General features: G+C 40.2%; 1 long non-coding RNA gene across 2 annotated transcripts in view; it reads left to right on the forward strand.

Annotated features, from left to right (window-relative positions):
- Window positions 1–21,306, forward strand: part of LOC130293376 (uncharacterized) — a 47,466-nt gene that overhangs the window by 15,609 nt on the left and 10,551 nt on the right. For both annotated transcript variants that reach the window (XR_008848192.1, XR_008848191.1), the window contains exon 2: window positions 6,167–6,336. This is a non-coding gene — a long non-coding RNA (uncharacterized LOC130293376). The remainder of the gene's footprint in view (window positions 1–6,166; window positions 6,337–21,306) is intronic.

The following is a 21,306-nucleotide window of genomic DNA, read 5'->3' on the forward strand; positions in this document are numbered from 1 at the left end:
GTTATTTACCTCATTCCAGAAGGTAACATTTTCTTTCAGATGAAGATTTCAATGACCCATATTAAACAATAACATCTGGTGAGCTGCAGTTTTGTTACAGTGTATTACAGGGAAGTTGATGATTTCGTACCAGTTGAGATTAGTTAATTCTAGAACAAGAGCAGAATAAGAGAATCACGGAAGGCGCCACATGGTCACATCCTATTCCTGTCTCATATACTTCACCGGGCACAATCTGGGATTCACTGGAGCGTCCACTAAACAAATGTCCCAATTGCTGCGAACAAAACAACAAAAGGGAAAAAAAGAGGCAACAATTCAGTAATTACTTGTATGAGATTTAAATAGGAACATGTTACTAGGACACATTCAGCCAGGAACACTTAAAGGGGTACTCCACTGGAAAACCATTTTTTTAAACCCCTTAAGGACCGGAGGTTTTTACGTTTTTGCATTTTCGTTTTTCTCTCCTTGCCTTTAAAAAATCATAACTCTTTCAATTTTTGCACCTAAAAATCCATAAGAGGCTTATTTTTTGCGCCACCAATTCTACGTCGTAATGACGTCAGTCATTTTGCCCAAAAATCGACGGTGAAACGGAAAAAAAAATCATTGTGTGACAAAATTGAAAAACAGACGCCATTTTGTAACTTTTGGGGGCTTCCTTTTCTATGTAGTAAATTTTTCGGTAAAAATGACACCTTATTTTTATTCTGTAGGTCCATACGATTAAAATGATCCCCTACTTATATAGGTTTGATTTTGTCGTACTTCAGGAAAAAATCATAACTACATGCAGGAAAATTAATACGTTTAAAATTGTCATATTCTGACCCCTATAACTTTTTTATTTTTCCGTGTATGGCGCGGAGTGAGGGCTCATTTTTTGCGCCGTGATCTGAAGTTTTTAACGGTATTTTTGCATTGATAGGACTTATTGATATAAAAAGTGACCAAAAATGCACTATTTTGGACTTTGGATTTTTTTTGCGCGCACGCCATTGACCGAGCGGTTTAATTAATGATATATTTTTATAAGTCGGACATTTCCGCACGCGGTGATACCATATATGTTTATTATTTTTTTTATTTACACTGTGTTTTTTTTTTATGGAAAAGGGGTGTGATTCAAACTTTTAATAGAGGGGTTAATGATATTCATTCACTTTTTTTCCCACTTTTTTTTTGCAGTGTTATAGGTCCCATAGGGACCTATAACACTGCACACACTGATCTCTTATACTGATCATTATTGTCCCATAGTGAGCTATAACGCTGCACACACTGACCTCTTATACTGATCATTGTTATCCCATAGGGACCTATAACACTGCACACACTGATCTCTTATACTGATCATTGTTATCCCATAGGGACCTATAACACTGCACACACTGATCTCTTATACTGATCATTGTTATCCCATAGGGACCTATAACACTGCACACACTGATCTCTTATACTGATCATTGTTATCCCATAGGGACCTATAACACTGCACACACTGATCTCTTATACTGATCATTGTTATCCCATAGGGACCTATAACACTGCACGCACTGATCTCTTATACTGATCATTATTATCCCATAGGGACCTATAACACTGCACACACTGATCTCTTATACTGATCATTGTTATCCCATAGGGACCTATAACACTGCACACACTGATCTCTTATACTGATCATTGTTATCCCATAGGGACCTATAACACTGCACACACTGATCTCTTATACTGATCATTGTTATCCCATAGGGACCTATAACACTGCACACACTGATCTCTTATACTGATCATTGTTATCCCATAGGGACCTATAACACTGCACACACTGATCTCTTATACTGATCATTGTTATCCCATAGGGACCTATAATACTGCACACACTGATCTCTTATACTGATCATTATTATCCCATAGGGACCTATAACACTGCACACACTGATCTCTTATACTGATCATTGTCATCCCATAGGGACCTATAACACTGCACAAACTGATCTCTTATCTTATACTGATCATTGTCATCCCATAGGGACCTATAACACTGCACGCACTGATCATTATCATTGATCACTGGTTTCTCATAGGAAACCAGTGATCGATGATTCTGCCGCTTGACTGCTCCTGTCTGGATCTCAGGCACTGAGCAGTCATTCGGCGATCGGACAGTGAGGAGGCAGGTAGGGACCCTCCCGCTGTCCTGTAAGCTGTTCGGGATGCCGCGATTTCGCCGTGGCTATCCCGAACATCCCACTGAGTTAACCGGCATGGTTTCACTTTTGTTTTTAGCCTCAGCTCTGAGCGCGCGGCTAAAGGGTTAATAGCGCGCGGCGCCGCGATCGGCACTGCGCGCTACTAGCGGCGGGTCCCGGCTTCACTATGACACCGGGCCTAACCCCGCGTTATATCACGGGAGCAGGACCAAGGACGTACCAGTACGTCCTTGGTCCTTAAGGGGTTAAATTAACTGGTGCCAGAAAGTTAAACAGATTTTTAAAGGAGTACTCCGATGCACCAACCAAAACATGCCACAATGTAGCCCATGAACGTACCTTTTAAACGACCCATCTTTCATCTAAAATGGCCCAGCCGTTATTGTATTATTGCTGCCCCAAGTTTCCGTTACTTCCGGATTCTCTTCTTTCCACGCTCTATAAAAAACTACTACTCCCAGCATGCCCGCTCCTGATTTCCACCCAGCTCCTGCCCTCCCCCTGTAGCTCCCCTGCTCGGCTCCCTCCCTAAATTATAATATTGCACGCCCCCTCCTCTCCCACTTATTTCCCTATCCCGCCTCACAGAATACGTCCTACTCACATGGTCGCCGAGCTCCAATGAGATTTCGGCCGCCGCTGCGTGCGCACGCTCAGCTCTGCGAATATATGAATAGATTACTGAGATGGGGAGTGGCCGACTCGGGACTTGGAGGCCGGAAGAGCCCACAGTGACTCATGGGAGCGATGAGTCACCGGGCAAAGATGGCGGCGGCGCCTAAGAAGCAGCGGTCGAGCGTCATGGATTGAAGAAAAAGGAGCCAACTTCCGGTCAGAGAAGAAATGCGGGAGAAGACCAGGAAAAGAGCCATAAGGATAAGGTAAGTCATTTACAATGTTATATAACTTTGTTTTAGGCTTAGTTTGCCCTTAAAAAAACGAGCATAGGAGTACTCCTTTAAATTACTTCTATTAAAATATCTTAATCCTTCCCGTACTTATTAGCTGCTGAATACTACAGTGGAAATTCTTTTCCGTTTGAAACACAGAGCTCTCTGCTGACATCATGAGCACAGTGCTCTCTGCTGACATCTCTGTCCATTTTTAAAAAATGTTCAGGGAAAAAGGAAATCCCCATAGCAAACATATGCTGCTCTGGACAGTTCCTAAAATGGACAGAGATGTCAGCAGAGAGCACTGAGGTCGTGATGTCAGCAGAGAGATCTGTGTTTCAAAAAGAAAAGAATTTCCTCTGTAGTATTCAGCAGCTAATAAGTACAGGAAGGATTAAGATTTTTTAATAGAAGTAATGTACAAATCTTTAAACATTAATCAATCAGATGTGTGTGAGGGGGGGGGGGGGTACAAATGTTAAATAACAAAATGTCTCATGTTTATTCTAATTAGAGATGAGCGAAGTTACAGTGATCCGATTCGTCCCAAACTTCTCGGCTGGGCAGTTGCTGACTTTATCCTGCATAAATTAGTTCAGCTTTCCGGTGCTCCGGTGGCTGGAGACTCTCCTAGGACTGTATCCCTCTTTTCCAGCCACCGGAGCACCTGAAAGCTGAACTAATCTATGCAGGATAAAGTCAGCAACTGCCCAGCCGAGAAGTTTGGGACGAATCGGATCACTGTAACTTTGCTCATCTCTAATTCTAATGTTTGTCTAATTCATTTTATTTTACATTATTTATTTAATTTTTTTGCTTTTTTCTCTTCATTGTAGTTACCGTATATACTCGAGTATAAGCTGAGTTTTTCAGCACCATTTTTCGTGCCGAAAACGCCCCCCTTGGCTTATACTCGAGTGAACTCTCCGCCTGTCAACCCCTTCTCAGTGGTCTTCAACCTGCGGACCTGCAGAGGTTGCAAAACTACAACTCCCAGCATGCCCTTCGGCTGTCCGGGCATGCTGGGAGTTGTAGTTTTGAAACCTCTGGTGGTCCACAGATTGAAGACCACTGATGAAGGGATTGACAGGCGGAGATGATGAAGCCGGGGGGGGGGGGGTATGGATGTGGGGATGATGACGGGGGTGTTAAAGGGGTACTCCGGTGAAAAACTTTTTTCTTTTAAATCAACTGGTGCCAGAAAGTTAAACAGATTTGTAAATTACTTCTATTAAAAAATCTTTATCCTTCCTGTACTTATCAGCTGCTGAATACTACAGCGGACATTCTTTTCTTTTTGAAACACAGAGCTCTCTGCTGACATCTTGAGCACAGTGCTCTCTGCTGACATCTCTGTCCATTTTAGGAACTGTCCAGAACAGCATATGTTTTCTATGGGGATTTCCTTTTACTCTGGACAGTTCCTAAAATGGACAGAGATGTCAGCAGAGAGCACTGTGCTCATTATGTCAGCAGAGAGCACTGTGTTTCAAAAAGAAAATAATTTCCGCTGTAGTATTCAGCAGCTAATAAGTACAGGAAGGATTAAGATTTTTTTAATAGAAGTAATTTATAAATCTGTTTAACTTTCTGGCACCAGCTGATTTAAAAAGTATGTATTTCCCACCCTAGGCTTATAGTCGAGTCAATAACTTTTCCTGGGTTTTTGGGGTGAAATTAGGGGCCTCGGCTTATATTCGGGTCGGCTTATACTCGAGTATATACGGTATGTCATTTTTATTTTACATTTATTTGACCTTCTTTATTTTGCTGTCAATTCAATTAAGTCCTGAGGGAACTAATACAAAGGTTTAGCCAGAGAAAGATTTGTTCGCTCCAGTTACGTAACTAACAACCTGGAAACCTTCTCTGATGAGTGATAATGAGTAAAACGCAGTTTGTTAAGGTCACAGAATTCAATGGTAAGAATCTGAAAAAAGCGCAAAAATCCACCGCTAATGATTTGTATAAATTATAGAAACTGAGGAAAAATATGTACAACCAGGTGAGACATTGTTAGCGGCTCGGAGACAGATAATTATAAGCAATGTGATCTCAGGAGTCACCTATGGTCTGGTATCGAGGATCGGTAACCAATATAGACATGTCCCTATATAGACAGGTATATAGGGGTATTTTTTTTATTTGAATGTGCTACAGGGGCTGTAAAGTTAGAATCAAAACTGGGCAGGTATAATACAGACAATGCATATACTCATTATACTGTACGATTGATGATGCACATAGTACTGCATGCAGCGCTGCTCTCTACCTTACCTACAAGTACACAGAGTCCTTTACTCCTATAGGTAATTTTTGTGATGTTCTATATATGGAAACATGATTTTTGGAAAATCACAACAAAAGCATAGCAAAAAAACAATAAAAAATGCAGTAAAAAACACAATATGTAAATATAGCCCAGTGTTTTCCAAACTGTGTGTCTCCAGCTGTGTCAAATCTACAACTCCCAGCATACCCTGACAACCTTTCGCTTGAAGTCCCCTGGGAGCCTATGAAACTCTTTTGTCAATAGGGGGTCCGGCACAGAATACACATGGTGAACCTCAGCAGAGCAAAACTAGCTGATTGGAGGGTGGTCATTTGAATTTTGTATTTGGTCACTGTCCCTTTAAAGCAGTGTTATGAATTAGTATTTAGTCACTGTCCCTTTTCAGCAGTGTTTTAAATGAATGAATGAAGGAATGAGTACTGTATTTGGTCACTATCCTGTTCAAGGAGTGTTTTGAATGAATAAGTATTTGGTCACTGTTCCTTTAAAGCTGTGTTTTTCTTTTTTTTTTCAAATAGCATGCCTCCGGCAGTTGCAAAACTACCACTCCCAGCATGCGCATTGGCTGTCTGGGAGTTGTAGTTTTGCAACAGCTGGAGACACAGTGATATAGCCTGAACACTTCAAAGTTTCATAGAGCGTCTCAGTTGTGAATATTGTTCAAAACTTAATGACAATATTTCTTTAAAAAAAAAATACTTTGAATAAGAAAATGCATCAAAGATGCAAGTAATGTGAACTGACCCCAACCAACTTATCAGTTTTAGCTGCTGGAGTCAATCCAGGTATTAAGATCACCAGGTGAAGTGATGAGACTCCATCTTCCCTCTCTGCAATGCCTGAGGATTCATGGGAAATGTAGGCAGCATTAAGGAACCATTTGCAGTCAGTATGGCTAAAAACCCCACGCCTGCCACATCAGCTAAAACAGGTAAGCGCACAGAATTGACATGAACCTCTACAATGTTCTTCAATAATAGCCGAAACTGCATTATGAAAGAAAAAATCCTGGAGAGCTTCTTTAATAATTTATCATTTATATTTGGGGCTGTATCATTTTCACATGCTTTCATCCCACTTCCCCATCTCCTAGACCTGAATCAAATACTATATTTTTAACTGGAATTATTATTATTATTATTAATAATAATAATAATAATAATAATAATAATAAAACTGTATTATTAGTATTTTTATGATCATGATCATCATCCTTATTATTATAATTAATAATAATAAGTAATATTAATAGTTTATTATTGGACTGCAGGAAAATTGCACATCTAAAACAACAAATATAGACATTTTTGAGCAGATTTAAATGTCCTTTTCATTGTCTCTCACTTAACATTTCGCAGCTATTTTCGCTTTGTTATTCCTTTTCCTAATACCGAGAACGGAGCTTCATTAAACCTCTTGAATGAAATGATACTTGATTAAGAGGAGATTCTTGAATATGTCTCTTAATCTGCTGATGAGGAAAGGTACCACTCTCCAAAACTAAAAAAAAATAAAAAATATCTCACTAATATCGCTGCATAGATAGAAAAACAAAAGCTTGAAACCAAGATGGAAGAACAAAAACAACATCATCATCAATTCCACAATAAATGGAATCTGTCGGCTGCAATTCACATTCTGCACTGCTGACACTGTGAGGACAAATGGTCCCCGTCATATATCTGTCTGGGCTTCTATAACATAGAAAAAAAGCTTTTATTCTTGGGTGCCAAGTGTCAAAGGGGTGTTCCCAAGCCCTCCAGGTGCTGAGAACTGGAACGCCTCCTCGCTCCCCCTCCCATCCCTATCCCTGTTTGATCAACAGTCAGATGGAAGCTGAGCCCTGTTTCCAAATCTCACACCTGCACACAATTTACATGATTTAGAAACAGGGCTCGGCTTCCAGCTGACTGTCAATCAGCTGCTGTACAGTTGTCGTTGTTACCATTTTGGTCCTTGAATACATTTTTATGTTCCAAGTCTACCCAGACTTTTCTACTTGCTGAATTCTGCCAACACAGAATCTTTTCAGGGCAGAACTGACCTGCAAAAGCCCCAGAAGATCCTCTGATGATTCTGACAGTGATGATACTTGTCCCTGACGGCTCATGACGGAATTTCTGCAGAAGAATTCTGCCGTTAATTCCACTAAGATTTACTGTACATTCATTTCAATAGGATCCCACTATCCATTCACACAGCGGAATTTTACTTTCCGCATCCCACAAAAATATAAGATCAGTCTTATATTTTGCCAAATTCTGCAGCCGAATACATTGAAGTCAATGTGGCTTGAATTTCGTAGTCTGTATGCCTAGAACACAGAAATCCTGCAATTCTACAATTCCGTTCAGCAAGCTTTGCTGAACTAAATTTTTGCAGATTTGCGGAAATTCTGCAGTGTGAACACTGCTGCTGCGGGTATCCGATCATTCATAACGCCGCACGGAGGTCCCCTCTCCTTCCTCCGTCCGGCTCCCGGCGTCTCCTGCTCTGGTCTGTGATCGAGCAGACCAGAGCAGGAGATGACCGATAATACTGATCTGTTCTATGTCCTATACATAGAACAGATCAGTATTAGCAATCATGGTATTGCTATGAATAGTCCCCTATGGGGACTATTGAAGTGTAAAAAAAAAAAGTAAAAAAATGTAAAAGTAAAAGTAAAAAAAAAGTGAAAAATCCCCTCCCCCAATAAAAAAGTAAAACGTCCGTTTTTTCCTATTTTACCCCCAAAAAGCGTAAATTTTTTTTTTATAGACATATTTGGTATTGCCGCGTGCGTAAATGTCCGATCTATTAAAATAAAATGTTAATGATCCCGTACGGTGAACGGCGTGAACGAAAAAAAAAAAAAAGTCAAAAATTCCTACTTGGAATGTGGTATCAAAAAAAAGTACAGATCATGGCGCAAAAAATGAGCCCCCATACCGCCGCTTATACGGAAAAATAAAAAAGTTAGAGGTCATCAAAATAAAGGGATTATAAACGTATTAATTTGGCTAAAAAGTTTGTGATTTTTTTTAAGCCCAACAATAATATAAAACTATGTAATAATGGGTATCATTTTAATCGTATTGACCCTCAGAATAAAGAACACACGTCATTTTTACCATAAATTGTACGGCGTGAAAACGAAACCTTTCAAAATTAGCAAAATTGCGTTTTTCGTTTTAATTTCCCCACAAAAATAGTGTTTTTTGGTTGCGCCATACCTTTTATGATATAATGAGTGATGTCATTACAAAGGACAACTGGACGCACAAAAAACAAGCCCTCATACTAGTCTGTGGATGAAAATATAAAAGAGTTATGATTTTTAGAAGGCGAGGAGGAAAAAATGAAAACGTAAAAATTTAATTGTCTGAGTCCTTAAGGCCAAAATGGGCTGAGTCCTTAAGGGGTTAAAAAAAAAATTGTTTTTCACCGGAGTACCCCTTTAACCTCTTAAGGACCCATGATGTACGCGTCGGGCCTGGCCGGGACCTGTGGCTAATAGCGCGCGGCATTGATCGCGGTGCCGCACGCTATTAACCCTTTAGACGCGGCGTTCAAAGTTGAACGCCACGTCTAAAGTGAAAGTGAAACCATGCCGGTTAGCTCAGGGAGCTGTTCGGGATTGCTTTGGCGAAATCGCGGCATCCCGAACAGCTTACATGACAGCCGGAGGATCCCTACCTGCCTCCTCGCTGTCCGATCGCCGAATCACTGCTCAGTGCCTGAGATCCAGGCATGAGCAGTCAAGCGGCAGAATCATCGATCAGTGTTTTCCTATGAGAAACCACTGATCAATGTAAAAGATCAGTGTGTGCAGTGTTGTAGGTCCCTATGGGATTACAATGATCAGTATAAGAGATCAGTGTGTGCAGTGTTATATTCTCCTATGGGATAACAATGATCAGTATAAGAGATCAGTGTGTGCAGTGTTATAGTCTCCTATGGGATAATAATGATCAGTATAAGAGATCAGTGTGTGCAGTGTTATAGTCTCCTATGGGATAACAATGATCAGTATAAGAGATCAGCGTGTGCAGTGTTATAGTCTTCTATGGGATAACAATGATCAGTATAAGAGATCAGTGTGTGCAGTGTTATAGTCTCCTATGGGATAATAATGATCAGTATAAGAGATCAGTGTGTGCAGTGTTATAGTCTCCTATGGGATAATAATGATCAGTATAAGAGATCAGTGTGTGCAGTGTTATAGTCTCCTATGGGAGCTATAACATTGCAAAAAAAAAGTATATAAAGATCATTTAACGCCTCCCCTAATAAAAGTTTGAATCACCCCCCTTTTCCCATAAAAAAACAACTGTGTAAATAACAATAAAAATAAACATATGTGGTATCGCCGCGTGTGGAAATTTCCGAATTATAAAAATATATCATTAATTAAACCGTACGCTCAATGGCGTACGGGCTAAAAAAATTCCAAAGTCCAAAATAGTGTATTTTTGATCAAAAAGTCCAATCAATGCAAACATGGTACCGCTAAAAACTTCAGATCACAGCACAAAAAAAGATCCCTCATACCGCCCCATACGTGGAAAAATAAAAAAGTTATAGGGGTCAGAAGATGACAATTTTAAACGTATACATTTTCCTGCATGTAGTTAGGATTTTTTCCAGAAGTGCGACAAAATCCAACCTATATAAGTAGGGGATCATTTTAATCGTATGGACCTACAGAATAAAGAGAAGGTGTCATTTTTATCGAAAAATTTACTGTGTAGAAACGGAAGCCTCCAAAATTTCAAAATGGCGTTTTTTTTTCCAATTTTGTCACACAAGGATTTTTTTTTCTGATTCGCCGTAGATTTTTGGGTAAAATGACTGATGTCATTACAAAATAGAATTGGTGTCGCAAACAATAAGCAATCATATGGATTTGTAGGTGCAAAATTGAAAGAGTTATGATTTTTTTAAAGGTAAGGAGGAAAAAAAACGAAAATACAAAAATGGAAAAAACCCCGGTCCTTAAGGGCTTAAGGTATCACAGTAAAACAAAACCATCATTTCACCACAGGATATCCTGGTCATTGAATACATGCAGAGAATATTCTGACAGGGCTTAGGGTCTGTGCATACTATAGAATTACAGGCGGAGATTCCGAGGGCGGCTGATGCCGACTGACCACTCAGGCATTGCCGGTCGCCATGACGGCAATGTATTCCGAGATGTATTCTGCTGCACCAGAATTTCCGAGCAGAATTTCAAAGCAGAATTCTGTAGGGTGCAGGAGCCCTTGGAGTGGTGAACTATGGAAAAAAGAAGTCTAGATATTAGTACATGTAGTTAGAGTTGGACTTAGAAGACATCTAGTGGGCTAAAAGTCACAATGATGATGTATTTCCATAGTGTGGCCCATAAGGTCCACCAGCTATCAACCTTTCCGAAATTGACTGTCTCACTTACCACTAGGGGCTAAGAAGTTTTTTGTGCTGGGTGTTATGGCCTCACCAGGGTTAATCTCAGAATATTTTCCTCTTTTAAAGGGGTACTCCATTGCCCCAGCTTTCCGAACATTTAGTACTCAACGCTTGGAGCGGGCGGCGAGGGTTGTGATGTCATGGCCACACCCATTGTGGCGTCACACCATGCCCCCTCAATGGAAGTCTTGTGGGGGTTCCGGCGCTGGGACCTCTGCAATCTCTGTGTCCGCAGCCTCATTATGTCACACCATGCCCCCTCAATGGAAGTCCTGTGGGGGTTCCGGCGCTGGGACCTCTGCAATCTCTGTGTCCGCAACCTCATGATGTCACACCATGCCCTCTCAATGCAAGTCTATGGGAGGGGGCGTGGCGGCCTCCTCCTCCCTCCTCTATAGACTTGTGTTGCTTCTCTGATGCTACTTTCTGCCTCCTCCATAGAGTTGTATTTCTTGTCTGAAGCTCCCTACTTCCCTCTCCATAGAATTGTATTGCTTGTCTAGTGCTCCCTCCTCCCACCTCCATAGACATGTATTGCTTGCTTGGAGCTTTCGCCTCCTCCCACCATAAACTTGTATTGCTTGTCTGAAGCTCCCTCCTCGCCCTTTCATAGACTTTTATTGCTTGTCTGGAGCTCCGTCCTCCTCCATAGATTTGTATTGCTTGTCTAGCGTTCACTCCTCCCACTCCATAGAATTGTATTGCTTGTCTGGAGCTCCCTCCTCCCCCATCCATAGATGTGTATTGCTTGCTTGGAGCTTTTGCCCCCCCCCCCCATAGATTTGTGCTGCTTGTCTTACAGAAACAGGACAAAGCTGAGTAGATTTATAAAACAGAAGATTTAGGCAGCATGGGGGGGGGGGGGGGGGGCATAATTACAGGAGAAATAAGTGTTTTAGCCTCATAAGATATATTACTGAGTTTCTTATATTTACTTTGATCTACTATATTAATAGGCAGAAAGTGTTAAAATGACAAAAGGCTGGTTCTTCCTCGTTCTTCTTATTAAACACTATTAGAACGGTGCAGGCTGAAGGGCTTCACAATAGCGGGATGAAACAATAGTCATTATTTGTTGTTATGGGGCATTTGGAGAAGAACCTTATCAACTGTATCCACGGGACGTGCGAGCGATGCTAAACCAATTAGTGTAGAGTTCCGCTTGGCGTTGGCGCCTTTACCTTTATAACTGGGTTTGAGGTTTAATTGTATCAGATACTCTTTTGGCGCCCATTCTCCTACAACATTAAAATTCCCTGCTGTGTTTTAATGTTTCTAATCTCCTGTTGATTATTCCTGGGATTTCATCCAAATCAACACTTGAAATTAAAACATTTCGTGCGGTTTCAAGCAGTGTCGCCATGGAGATGAGGCTAGCCGCTCTCTTCCTGACTACGCTGCACTAATCATTAGAATACTTTATTATTGTGGCGACTAAACTCCGACCAACATCTACCAGTGCATTCTTCTGGACTGTCAAAACATTTTACCGACCGTACGAGATAATGACAGTAAACATGTCCGCAAACAGTGACTATATATGAGAGAGATAATGACGGTAAAATGTCCGCAAACAGTGTCTGTATATGAGAGAGAATCCACTAATTACTGTTTTATTTGAAACTAAGGCTGGGTTCATACAGCGTAACATTTTTAGCGAGTATTTAAGTTCATGCGCCGATTATTTGTGGCTGCATTTTACGTGGCAATGGATACACTCATTATACTGTATGCGCGCATTATTACATCAATCGGTGAATGGATTACAAGTGGCGATGCACATAGTACCGCATGCATCGCTGCTTCCCCCCCCCCCCCCAAAACTGCACCTATAGGGGCACCCAGTCCTTTACTCCTGTAGGTAATTTTTGTGATGTGCTACAAATGGAATCATAGCAAAAGCAGGACCAAAACACAGCAAAACAAATGCAACTTAAAAAAGTGGTAAAAACACAACATGTCAATGTAGCACAGTGTTTTCCAAAACTACAAATCCCAGAACTGTCCCTTTAAGCTAGTGTTTTGAATGAATGTTTATTTGGTCACTGTCAGCTCAAAGCAGAGTTATGAATAAGTATTTGGTCACTGTCCCTTTAAAGCAATGTTTTGAATGAATGAATGAGTACAATGGGTATCAAAAGTTTGGGCACCCCAGGTAAAAAGTTGTATTAATGTGCATAAAGAAGCCAAGGAAAGATGGAAAAATCTTCAAAAGGCATCAAATTACAGATTAGACATTCTTATAATATGTCAACAAAAGTTACATTTTATTTCCATCATTTACACTTTCAAAATAACAGAAAACAAAAAAATGGCGTCTGCAAAAGTTTGTGCACCCTGCAGACTTAATATCTTGTACTGCCCCCTTTGGCAATTCTTGTTTGAGGTATCTTTGCCCATTCTTCCTTACAAAAGTCTTCCAGTTCTTTGAGATTTCTGGGCTGTCTGTCACGCACACTGCTCTTTTAAGGTCTATCCATAGATTTTCAATTGTGTTGAGGTCGGGAGATTGTGAAGGCCATGGCAAAACCTTCAGTTTACGCCTCTTGATGTAATCCCCCGTGGATTTCGAGGTGTGTTTAGGATCATTATCCATTTGTAGAAGCCATCCTCTCTTTAACTTCAGCTTTTCCACAGATGGCATCAAGTTAGCTTCCAAAATTTGCTGAAATTTTATTGAATCCATTTTTCCTTCTACTCGTGAGATGTTCCATGTGCCACTGGCTGCAATACAACCCCAAAGCATGATTGAACCCCCCCATGCTTAACAGTTGGACAGAGGTTCTTTTAATTAAATTCTGTTCCCCTTCTTTTCCAAACGTACCTTTGCTCATTCCGTCCCAAAAATTCTATTTTAACCTCATCGGTCCACAGAACTTGTTTCCAAAATGCATCAGGCTTGTCTATATGTTCATTTGCAAAGTTCAAACGCTGATTTTTGCGGTGAGGACGTAGAAGAGGTTTTCTTTCCAGTGTCTGTCAGATCTTTCTGGAGGGATTGTGCAGTCAAACGTGAATTTTGAATAGTTTTTCTCACCATCCTGCGAGCTGTTCTGTCTGATATTTTTCTTGGTCTTCCAGATCTTGCTTTAACTCCCTGATGACTGCCATTTCTTAATTACATTCCAAACAGAGGATATTGACATCTGAAAACATGTTGCTATCTTCTTATAGCCTTCTCCAGATTTGTGAGCGTCAACTATTTTCAGTTTCAGATTTCTAGACAACTGCTTAGAAGAACCCATGGTGCTGATTGTTGGGGCAAGGTCAGATGAGTCTGGGCATTTAAAACCTTTGAGATTGACATCACCTGGTCTTCCCAGATGATGATTGAGAACAATCCATGACACTGGTAGGTCTCAGCTTTGCAAAGAGGGCAGTGCATGCCATAAATTCTGCAGGGTGCCCAAACTTTTGCAGACGCCATTTTTTTGTTTTCTGTTATTTTGAAAGTGTAAATAATGGAAATAAAATGTAACTTTTGGTGACATATCATAAGAATATCTAATCTGTAATTTATTGCCTTTTGGAGATTTTTCCATCTTTCCTTGGCTTCTTTATGCACATTAATACAAATTTTTACCTGGGGTTCCCAAACTTTTGATCCCCACTGTATTTGGCCACTGTCCCTTTAAATCAGGTTTTTTATTTTTATTTTTTTAAATAGTGTGCCTCCAGCTTTGCAAAACCACAACTCCCATTATGCTCAGACAGCTGTTGGCTGTCCTGGCGTGCTGGGCATTGTAGTTTTGCAACAGCTGGAGACACACTCTTTGAAAAACACTGATATAGCCTAAACACTTCAAATTTGGGATTATAAGTCAAACCTCATGGCAATATTAAAAAAAAAAAAAACACACTTTAAATAAAAAAATGCCTCAAAGCTGCACATAAGGTGAACTGATTCCAACTTTTAGGTTTTAGCTGCTGGAGTCTATCCAGGTAATTAGATCACCAGGTGCCGTAATGAGACTCAACCTCCTTTCTCTGCAACACCAGGTAATAAGATTGTCAGGAGCAGTGATCAGTCTCCACCTGTTCTCTCTGCAACGCCAGGTAATAAGATTGTCAGGAGCAGTGATCAGTCTTTACCTGCTCTCTCTGCAACACCAGGTAATAAGATCCCCAGGTGCAGTGATGGGACTCCACCTTCTTTCTATCTGCAGTGCCAAGTAATAAGATTGCTGGATGAAGTGCTCAGAATCCACCTTCTCTATCTGCAATGCCAGGTATTTAGATCACCAGGTGCAGTGATCAAACTCCACCTTCTCCCTCTGCAGCACCAGGTGAAGTGATCAGACTCCACCTTCTCTCCCTCTCTGCAACACCAGAGGCTTCATGGGAAATGTAGGAAATAATTTTCAATTAGTATGGCTGAACCCCGCGCCTGCCACATCAGTGTAAATTTTTTAGCGTGTATTTCTATTTACGTGACAATTTTTCCAGAAAAAGAGGCTGCATTTTATTTTGCAGCTGCATTTCCGCTGACTGTGGCTGCATTTTTCACGATGATGAAAATATTTTAAAAAACATGACAAAGTTGTGTGAACCCGACTTTACTGCATGTTCGCTATATTATTTTTAAGGCTCTAACTCTCTATAAGTCATCCAATCCCACTGTCGAACTTTGGGCAAAGTTTCATCCCCTATATACAGGGGTTGGACAACATAACTAAAACTTCCTTTTTTTTTTTTTTTTTTTACAAAGTCTACCTCTCTCTGACACATCAGCGATTATGCCTTAATTTTTCTCAATTATGTAGCTTAAAGGGGTACTCCGGTGCTCCAGAGTTCTTAATATACTTTCAGAACGCTTGGAGCCGGAAGCCGTGATCGCGACATCAAAGCCATGCCCCCTCGTGATGTCATGCAACGCCCCCTCCATTCATGTCTATGGGAAGGGGCGTGTTGGCTGACATTTCCCCTCCCAGAGACATGAATGGAGGGGGCGTGACATGACGTCATGAGGGGGCATGGCCTGGATGTCAAGACCACTGCTGCAGGAACTCAGCATTTTTTTAGAACGGGAGATTACGGGGGCCCCTTTCAGCGGGACCCCCGCGATCAGACATCTTATGCCCTATCCTTTGGATAGAGGATAAGATGTCTAGCAGCGGAGTACTCCTTTAACCTGTTGAGGACAGGATGTACCTGTACTCTCTGCCTGTCTGGTATATCCTGAGTCCCATCCCGGCTATAGCGGAAATCAGCGATTACACGATTAGTTCTTAGAATGTCTTTATCAATACTGCTCATGGCACCTGAAGTACTAGGGGGGCATACAGAGACTCCTTGGACCACTGGAGTCAAAATGGTGACCGGAGGTTGGTCTGATGAGTCTTTGTATGAATGAGTATTTGGTCACTGTCCCTTTAAAGCAATATTTCGGGTTTAAAAAATAAAATGTAAACAGTTTGCCTCCAGCTTGGTTGATCCAGTGAGTCTCTGTATGCCCCTTAGTACTCCAGGGCTGCTCCAGCAATCCTCTTCTATGGTCTGTCTTATAGGAAGATTAACCCTTTAAGGACAAAGCAATTTTTGTCTTTTCGTTTTTTCCTCTTCGCCTTCTAAAAGCCATAACTTTTTTATTTTTACACCCACACGAGGGCTTGTTGTTTTGTGTGACCAATTGTACTTTGTAAGGACACCTTTTATTTAACCACAAAATGCATTGTGCAACTAAAAAAAAAAAATAATAATTGTGGGGAAACTCAAATGAAAAACGTAATTTTGCTAATTTTGGAGGGTTTCGTTTTTACGCTAAAAAAAGACATGTTATATTTATTCTGTGGGTTAATTAGGATAAAAATGATGCCCGTGTTTAGATGCTTTACTATTATGGCACTACTACAAAAAAAGAAAAAAAAATCTAACTTTTTAATCAAAATAAGTATGTTGTAATTCGCCCTATTTTGACTTCTCTAATTCTCCCATTTTTCCGTATAGGCGGCTGTATGAGGGATAATTTTTTGTGCCATGATCTATAGTTTTCATTGGTAATTCTTTTGTGTATATGTGATTTTTTTTTAATCACTTTTTATTCATTTTTCTGGGATGTGATATAGTCAAAAGAGGCAATTTCTTATTTTTTTATTTTTAAGTTCACGCTGTTCCCCGTGCGGGATCATTAAAGGGTTACTCCGCTGCTCGGCTGTTATACCCCCTCCCATAGACTTACAGGGGGCAGGGCGTGATGCCATGAGGGGGCAGGGCTATGACGTCATGAGCTCCCGGCACCGGCTCCAGTGTTCGGAACAGTTTGTTCCAAATGCTGAGCAGCAGAGTACCCCTTTAACATTATATTTTCATAGTTCGGACATTTACTCACGTGCAGATACCAAATATATTTATACAAGGTTTTTTTTTTAAACTCTTTTAGTAAAATGTTAAAAAGGGGCAATTTACTTTTTTATTGGGAGAGGAGCTTTTTCACATTTTTTTAAACTTTTTTTCACGTTAATTTTACACTTTTTATGTTTCCATAGGGGACTATTTACACCAATCATTAGATTGGTAATACTGTTCAGTGCTATTCATAGGGCATAGCACTGATCAGTATTGTTGGCGATCTTCTTCTCTGGTCTGCTAGATGTCAGACCAGAGCAGAAGACCCCGGGAGAGCGGCGGAGGCAGGAGAAGGGACCTCCGTCCGATATCTTGGCTAATCTGATCTCCATAGTCGTGCCACAGGTGATAAGAATAGCCATTAAAAGCGCATATGCCGTGTACTGATTGCACCAACCTATGGGTAAAATTCTGTAATTTTAGGGTTTTTTTTGGCAAAAATTCAACGTAGTGTTCTTCTGTCCACGTCAAGCTTTTGACTTTCAATCACAGCTACTTTTTTGCATGTCTTTAAAGGGGTACTCCGGTGAAAAACTTTTTTTTTTTTTTTAAATCAACTGGTGCCAGAAAGTTATACAGATTTGTAAATTACTTCTATTAAAAAAATCTTAATCCTTCCTGTACTTATTAGCTGCTGAATACTACAGCGGAAATTCTTTTCTTTTTGAAACACAGAGCTCTCTCCTGACATCACGAGCACAGGGCTCTCTGCTGACATCTCTGTCCATTTTACGAACTGTCCAGAACAGCATACGTTTGCTATGGGGATTTCCTTTTACTCTTGACAGTTCCTAAAATGATCAGTGATGTCAGCAGAGAGCTCTGTATTTCAAACGGAAAATAATTTCCACTGTAGTATTCAGCAGCTAATAAGTACTGGAAGGATTAAGATTTTTTAATAGAAGTAATTTACAAATCTGTCTAACTTTCTGGCACCAGTTGATTTAAAAAAAAAAAAAAAAAAAAAAAAAAAAGGTTTTCACCGGAGTACCCAATTAAATACTGCAGGGTTTCCTAACCAGTGTGCCTCCAGCTGTTGAAAAACTACAAGTCACAGCATGCCTGACCCACCTTTAGCTGTTCAGGCATACTGGGAGTTGTAGTTTTGCAACAGCTGGAGGCCCCTGGTTTGATCACCACAGCTATAGGCAATTTATGATATTTTGTTGCTTTTTAGCAATGTATTTCAACTAGAGAGGGGAGTTCTGCACAGGTTTGAAGCCCCAAACGCAAAGTATCAACCTTGATATACAGTATGTGATATATCATGACCGGTAATGGTAACTGATATCAACCAAATGATACATTCTCCACTATATGACAAGATCTACAGACAAACACAAAAACCATGAACACAATTGTATCATCTACATTTACATGATTCAACACAATTCAGATTAAGTATTAATTCACTAAACAGGATAGAGACATGTTAGGAATAAACTTTACTCTGTGTTTGTTTTACTCTATAATCCTATTATTAGTAATACTAAATAAAATATATTACTTAAATACAGTGATCCCTCAACTTACAATGGCCTCAACATACAATAGTTTCAACATACAATGGTCTTTTCGGGACTAGACTCAACATACACTGTACAGACAGTACAGATCTGTGATACCTGTCAATGGCCGGAAGAACTGACCAATCAGAATCGGCATTCACTGGTAAAACCCCTGTATTCCTGAAGTGTATGCACTGACTGGTGTCTGGTAGCGTCCCCTACAGTACAGGGAGGTATTACATGTTCTGTACTCTTTACCTGTATTACAGAAGCGTATGCACTGACTGGTGTCTGGTAACGCCCCCTACAGTACAGGGAGGTATTGCATGTTCTGTACTCTTTACCTGTATTACTGAAGTGTATGCACTGACTGGTGTCTGGTTGCGCCCCCCTACAGTACAGGGAGGTATTACATGTTCTGTACTCTTTACCTGTATTACAGAAGCGTATGCACTGACTGGTGTCTGGTAGCGCCCCCTACTGTACAGGGAGGTAATACATGTTCTGTACTCTTTACCTGTATTACTGAAGTACATGCACTGACTGGTGTCTGGTAGCGCCCCCTACAGTACAGGGAGGTATTACATGTTCTGTACTCTTTACCTGTATTACAGAAGCGTATGCACTGACTGGTGTCTGGTAACGCCCCCTACAGTACAGGGAGGTATTGCATGTTCTGTACTCTTTACCTGTATTACTGAAGTGTATGCACTGACTGGTGTCTGGTTGCGCCCCCCTACAGTACAGGGAGGTATTACATGTTCTGTACTCTTTACCTGTATTCCTGAAGTGTATGCACTGACTGGTGTCTGGCAGCGCCCCCTACAGTACAGGGAGGTATTACATGTTCTGTACTCTTTACCTGTATTACTCAAGTGTATGCACTGACTGGTGTCTGGTAGCGCCCCCTACAGTATAGGGAGGTATTACATGTTCTGTACTCTTTATCTTTATTACTGAAGTGTATGCACTGACTGGTGTCTGGTAGCGCCCCCTACAGTACAGGGAGGTATTACATGTTCTGTACTCTTTACCTGTATTACTGAAGTGTATGCACTGACTGGTGTATGGTATCGCCCCCTATGTTCTGTACTCTTTACCTGTACAAGGGTTACCTGCTCCTTTGGACACCTGGTGGGGGCGACTCCATGTTACTTTTTTAGGACATTGCGTGTACTGTACAGGACCCCGAAGAAGCTCCTGTCCTCTACATAGACCAGTGTTTCCCAAGCAGGGTGCCCCCAGCTGTTGCAAAACTACAACTCCCATCATGCCCAGACAGCCTTTGGCTGTCCGGGCATGATGGGAGTTGTAGTTTTGCAACAGCTGGAGGCTCCCTGCTTGGGAAACACTGACATAGACAGTGATTACAGCTCCCAGCAGATTTTTCTTACTTTTATATGTAAGGATTTGCTTTATCTATATTAGTTATCTACTTATTTTTCTTAAATTTTCACTTTTTCTTATTTTTGGATGACATTTTGGTGTCTTTAGAACCAATTACCAGGTTTCCATAGAGTTCTGGTCTCAACATACAATGGATTCAACAAACAATGGTCGTCCTGGAACCAATTAATATCGTAACTTGAGGAACCAATGTATAATACTGAAAATTTAAAAAAATGTAAACAAACAACCCATAAAAAAAAATGTTTACAGAGAATTAAATGTGCATAATAAGCATCTAACCACCATCATTTGTCCGTTTCCAGTTTATTTATTTATATTTATTTATTTATATGTATTTGTGTATTTAGTTAATTCATTCATTCATTATTTATTTATTTATTAATTTATGTATTTATTTATTCATTTATTTATGTATTTATATCTCTATTTTACTTCAATAAGTCAATATTTACCATTTAGATAGTTTTTTTTTTTTATTAGATAGTTTTGGAATGAAAACAGGGTTAACCGGCTGCACTTCACATCTGATAATTGACTTGTACCCGGCATTGTATGGAAATTAGAAACTGTGTTTTAAGGCTTCAAAAGGAATTCATTATGAATTAATGTAAATTATTTACATAAAATACTTCCATTTTCTATTAAGCTGGGGACAATTACAATTCCATTATAATTTTAATACAATGGCTGAATACAAGCAATTATTTTATTAGCAAATATGATTAAATTAACCGTCTTCAAATTGCTAAACCCGGTTTGTAAATTACCCATCTTGAGTTTCTCTTGTGCGGATCTTGACTTCAAAGAAATCTTTTCTTGCTCAGAGCGAGATTTTGGCGCGCCATTAATCAGTTAAAGTCTAATCTGCATTACAAAATGTAATTGCGAATTTCATATTATTCTTTGCTTGGTAATTATCTGTTTAGATTATGTTTTAGTTGTTTTTTTTTTCCTTTACTTTCCTATATATTGACTTTTTTAGATGTTTTTGTCCAGCACTCTGTAGTATGTCGTGTGTGAACAACAATGAATGCATCGGTGATGTCATGTCTACATATTCTTCATCCATGAACCCCATGTAAAGAAATCAGAGATGCCACCTTCTGCTTTCATAACTAGTCTTCTGCATTGTCCTCTGCATTGTCTTCTGCATTGTCTTCTGCATTGTCTTCTGCATTGTCCTCTGCATTGTCTTCTGCATTGTCTTC

The sequence above is a fragment of the Hyla sarda genome, chromosome 10 (assembly GCF_029499605.1).
Source record: "Hyla sarda isolate aHylSar1 chromosome 10, aHylSar1.hap1, whole genome shotgun sequence".
NCBI lineage: Eukaryota > Metazoa > Chordata > Amphibia > Anura > Hylidae > Hyla > Hyla sarda.